The 6,067-nt window shown below is 39.2% G+C and overlaps 1 protein-coding gene across 1 annotated transcript in view; it reads left to right on the forward strand.

The window, feature by feature from the left end:
• caska (calcium/calmodulin-dependent serine protein kinase a) overlaps positions 1-6,067 on the forward strand; it is a 72,522-nt gene that overhangs the window by 15,263 nt on the left and 51,192 nt on the right. The window lies entirely within an intron of this gene.

The raw sequence follows: 6,067 nt of genomic DNA on the forward strand, positions 1-6,067 counted from the left end.
ACACACCGATGCACGGCATCAGGAGCAATTTGGGGTTCAGTATCTTGCTCAAGGATACTTCGACATGTGGCGGAAGGAGCCAGTGATCGAACCAACAACCTTCCGATTAGTGGACGACCCGCTCTGCCTCTGAACCACAGCCGCCAAGCCAAGCATCTATAGTTATAGTTATACAGTTACAACAGAATTAGATAAACACTCTTAATACAGGTTGATCATAATTTCGAGGTTCGGATAAAACATATAATAATGTAAGTTTGATTATATGATATTCCTGCAGCTTTTTATTTAAAACTTATGTTTCCTTGGAAAGACAGTTGACTGAATGTTTTTTTTAATGGTCACTAAAAAATAAGAACAAATCGTGGATATGAACAAACCTAAGAACATTTGTCCATATATCGCTTCTGCATGATGCCCATTGTCGCCTTGAAAACTCTCCCAATACAGGCTCACACACCTTCTGCACAAACACCAGTACAGTACACACTTGGGAAGCCCTCATCAATAATTTACACATAATTACTGAACAATGTTTATGACACATGGATATCAAATATTTATAGGCTTCTGTTGCACATGGTGGTTGCTCTACAAACCTCTGCGTGTATACTTAAAAATGGTATCATGTTTCTTCCCATAGATCGTGTCGCATTAAAAGTCTTTTAAGATTTTTAGTCCCTGGCTAGAATGAGTCTTTACCACTAGACCCCCAGGATTATAAGCTTTAAACATCAGGCTTCTTTCACAAGAACAGATTGCCAGCTACAAAACACTTTCATGACTTATGTTCACAGTGGCAGTAGGCACATTACCATCCCCCAATTCTGCAGCCTTCTGACTGGTACTTCCCCAAACTGACCAACACTTCTGTCTGCTTGGGTTGTTGTGGTTGCAACGTAAAAGTCTGAAGGTTTCATGACGAAAGGTCTTGTCTAATAGGAAATACATGAAGGGATCAGTTGAACCTCTCAGTGCAGCCAGAAGCAACAGGCAGTTCTTGAGCTAGAGGAAGAGGAAAAGAAACATGTCACAATTGCTCTATGTTGCCACACAAGCTGCTACAAATCAGTTAAGTAGTAAAGAACAATATTTTTTGGCATTCAGGTAAAATGTTGTCACCTCGATCAAGGTGGAGAGTGGGTGACAGTGGTTGGAACCAGGTGAATATGTCAGCTGACGTTCATCATGTGCCAGAGAAATGAAAATGGGTTTGAAGATGTGGTATGGCAGCAAACAAACTGAAAGAACAACCTGTAAGGAGAAGGTTAAAAAAAGACTTTCATATCACCCCATGCCCATTACAGATTAAAAAAAATGCATCTTTAAAGGTTTAATTTAGAGTATTTTATAACTTATATCCACCTGGATGACTACGATTTTTCGGAATGTCCTACCCAGCAAGCTCTGGGAGGTGGTGACGTTTGTGCTGCGACCTGAGCGTCTTATATGTCTCAACACTGTCATGTAGGAAAGCAGCAGCAGCAGGTACAACACAAAGAACAGCGTTATAACAGGCACAATAAAAGCTGCAGACAGCTTGCCCCCTATTTCCACCATAGGGTTGTAGCACACCTCTACACGTCCTCCTTTCTCACCCTCTCGGCCCCCGCCGGCTGCTGGAGTGTTGGCGCTCAAAGCTTCGTTCACTGAGTAGTAAACTGTCACTGGCACGATACCACCTACTGCCAGCACCCACACTGTGGCACACACCCTGCTGGCAAAGGAAGGCCTTCTGAGAGAGGTGAAGAAGCTCTGTGGCAGTAGATTTTTGAAGGCGCTCGGCCTGGAGGCATGGGTGTTTTGGATGAGGGCTGCAAAGCGGCTGAGGGCCACGCAAGTGAGCATCATGAGGCTTATGTAGATGTTAATGTGGAGCACTGGAGTGATACCGTGCAGGACCAGTTGGCACAGGATGCCACTCAGTGTCCAGACTGAGCCCGAGGCAAAGTAGGCTGCGAGGAAGGGGGTAGTAAGGCACAGCATCAGATTGGAGATACTTAGGTGGGACAGATAAATGTGAGTGGAGGAGGTGGTGGAGATGCACCGGAGGAACACCCACAAAGACAGCATGTTGCCTGGGAGAGCTGTGAGGAACTGGAGTATGTAGACAGAGGGGAGGAAGAAGAGTGTTGCAGCAGTGGGGCAGAGGGGGAGAACAGAGGAGGAGAAGGAAGTGTTATCCGGTGGAAAAGTGTGCGCAGTATTGTCCATTTGATCTGTAAGAACACAAAAGTGATGTACAAGTAAGAGAAGACAGAGAAACACATTCACTGCAATCCTTAGCGCTCAATTCTGATTTATTGCTTAGATCAGATGTTTTTTTTGTTTAGTTGTTACACAAAACATACATTATTTTTTGAACATGGCCCATGTCTGATTGCATTGTGAACAGATCACAGTCATGGAGTGAGATATGTGACAAATGCCAATCTAGAGTGATGTAAATATCACATCTGCTGTTTCTGTTCACACTGAGGTGGCATTGCAATTGATTGTATCTTGATGTGTCTGACCACAAATGAAAGTGGCCCAAAACAGAATAGAAAAGATCAGACGTGATGTTCACAATGTCATGACAAAAAAACAGATCTTAGTCACATATGATCAAAAAAAAGATTTGGGCACTTGGGCCTGCAGTGTGAAAGCATGCATGTAAGTTCCCACAGAACAACTCAAAAACACTCATTCAGTAATTTTAGTCCCCTCCAGTCAGAAATCAGTGTTTGTTCTTGTTCCTACAGTGTGCTGTTTGAATGCTGTCTGTGTAGAGTTTGACACTAGAAGGATCATTTCCTTTATGTCCTCAGCAGCATATTCTGAAATCTATTTCACATTGATACTGATATCTTTGAGTTACTTATTTTACTCTTCCAGTGTAAACAAACTTATGTTATTGATTTCTAACATTTTGGTTATTACCTTGACTCAGACATTTCACTTGATTCACTGCTACTCAGTGTGTGTTCTGCCACTTCACATCATTTCCTCTAATCACATAATCCAATTGGTTCCCTGGCAGAGATGTGCCCAAAACGTTTGCTACAAGTAGGATACATTAACTAACTGTGTTCATGTAATTGATCAGGCTGGTGCTCTTTTAAACGAACAAAGGAGAATTTGAACTTATGAAGAATACAGATACTATTACTATGGCAGAAATACAAAAAAACAACAGCAAGTCCTCAGTATGCAATTGCTCCCATTTCATATTTTTCCTGTTGAAAGAATTTTCTGTTTCGCTTTCAGAATAATACCAGTTGTTTTAAAGAAGGCAGAGCTGCTAGGGCGGGAATCTTTAAGATTAAGCAACTGTGCTACAGCATTCAGGCGACTTCCTGTCATTAGTTTGTTTTGTTTTTGTTTTTTTTCAAATTTCTGTAATATCTTTATTTTATTTTTATTTCGATATTATGAAAAGCACAATAACCACAAATTGCTCCATATATACATACAGAATTGCCTCTCTGCACTAGTTTGATTTTCTTGATGTTCCCACTTCATCCAAGATCTTTTTACTTCATCCCAATCTATATCTTTTTATACTATAAATAGATGTGGGGTAAATCTGATTGGCTGTTCATGTCTGAGCACACATGTCATTATTCATGTGATTTTTTGACATATATGGGTTAATGTCCACATACTTTTGACCATGTAGTGCCTTTACTGAAGTTAGATGGAACTGCCATTGTCAATTATATGTTTTCAACATTAGAACAATTTCCTTAGATTAAAAATGTATGAGAAGAAAAAAGTGCCAAATGTATGTGATTTTATGATATTTTAACAACAATGCTTAAACATCTTATATTCATCTAAATCAATTGTTAGGTCAAGATGCAACACCATTATTTCACTGATACAAGTCATGAAATTTAAGATGGAAAATGCATCCAAATTTGCTGTACACACAGATCAATTCATGTTCATGCCATACATACCTCTGACAGGAGCTCTGATGAGTTTATTAAAAGCTGTATATAACAGCTGCCTCTATACGAAGCTTGTCTGTACCTTCCTGCTTCTTATTAAATGTGATATGGAACCGCTCTTCAGAACTGCTTACTTGTTTGTGGGAGTGGTGGTGTTCTCACACATTTTATATGTGTATCTTTGTACTTCCTCACTTACCATGCATGAAAAAATGTAATACTTATGTTTGTATGACTTCAGAATCTGTAAAGAGGCTAAGAAGTTGTTGAATTATTGTGTATTTCTACATGAAATATTGTGGTGCATGTTGACAGCAGTGCATTTCCGTACTTTATTATTATGTGAGCAGTTTAAGACACATATATGCAATCCTCCTTTTCACAGTTTGATTTTATTTTTAAATGCATATTAAGCAACGTATTCAAATGTGCGAACTGCTGTTCCTCACAAACGGAATTTGTAGTTTTAGTCTCACTCTTTCAACCTGAAGACTCTCTTCTTCATTTCCTCTGTCTCCTTCCCCCTAGTCTTATCTACACAGGAGTTATTCCAAGTGATCTAGTTAATTTCTCATTTGTTAAAACTGTTTTTATTCTGCCTTGGGGTGGCGCTGTTGCTCTAGGTGTAGTTGCCAAGCAAAGAGAGTTAGGTGTCTTGTCAAGGGCATAAACTTCTCTCTTTACTTTCATCAGGGCCAGATCTGTAGAAATATTTAAAGGGTGTCCAGAGGGTGGCATGGAGCCTTTAAGGGGGGGCAGAAATATTTTCTGATTTAATCTTAATCAATCACATATATCAATATTTGCTTGGAAAAGCCCCCAAATGAAGATACTTGAGCTCAACTAGTTTTTAAATCTAAAATGCAACCATAATAGATCATGAAATTATGAATGATAATTGGATGATCTGTGTGCCAAAAAGTGCCAAATGAACACGTAATGTTCATCTAAATATTTTTTAAGTCAAGATGTATAAAATGAGAATATGCATCTGACCCCTTTGCCACCCATCTAAATTTGCCCAAGCCTTTCGTCATACTGTAGAATCTATATTGACTGAACTATTTAAATTTTAATTTATATAATACAAGAGATACAAGTCTAGACGCAGTCTTTAGTTGGAGAACAGGTTTTTTTAGATATCAAAAAAGCTCTGATATTTACAAAGAGTGGTTAGTAAAGCCCACAGCTTTTATATCAGTAAAAATCACCTCTGGGTTTTCTGCAAGCTTGTGATCACTCTCATAATTTGTCATGAAATGTCATGCTTTGATGTTGTCTGCAAAGTTTCCGTCATCTTTGTGTGAATGTCTCACAATGTGTTTGATTAGTGGTTGATTTGTCTGTATGGTCACACATTGCCCTATTGTCTCTCAGGACAAATAGAGCAGGTCTAGACCGTACTCCTTATAAAAGTATTCACAGAGACCTAACAGTTCCCACCATGAGAGAGAGAGCGAGAGATAGAAATCAGAAAAAAAATTCAACACATTACACATTATTCCTAATGAAAGTAATCATTATTAGTTTAATTGTGCATACAAAGAGTACTGTTTTCTCTATTAAAACAAAGCTTGGCGTAAAATACCTTGTACAATACTATGAAGTTATATCACCAGAATACTGTTTTATTAGATTGTGTGTACACTCATGGTTTCTGTATTGTGCTCAGAGTCAAATTTAAGTTTTTGTTGCTTTTGTGTCAGTTGTTGAGCGGACTTGGCTCATGCTTTTCAAACACATTGGCGACCGCTACTGCCTTGTAGACATGGTCTGAACTTGTTGTCCCAGGAGATTCCACACCAATTGGGAAAAAATAGAGCAGATTTTATGTTTGCTTTCATGTACGAATAACTTGCTTAGTTATGCCAAGAAATAAACACAGATAAGCCATAATATTGTGAGCAGAAGTGAAGTGAATAACACTGATTATTTGGTTATCATGGCTCCTGTCAGTGGGTGAGATATATAAGCATTTTGTCCTCAAAGTTTATGTGTTAGAAGCAGGAACAATGGGCAGCGTGAGGATTTGAGCGTCTTTGACAAGGTCCACATTGTGATGGCTAGACCACTGGGTCAGAGCATCTCCAAACCTGCAGCTCTTGTGGGGTGTTTCCAGTCTGCAGTGGTCA

Source organism: Morone saxatilis, unplaced genomic scaffold, assembly GCF_004916995.1.
Source record: "Morone saxatilis isolate NCDOM2014 unplaced genomic scaffold, NCSU_SB_2.0 Contig5, whole genome shotgun sequence".
NCBI classification, from domain to species: domain Eukaryota; kingdom Metazoa; phylum Chordata; class Actinopteri; family Moronidae; genus Morone; species Morone saxatilis.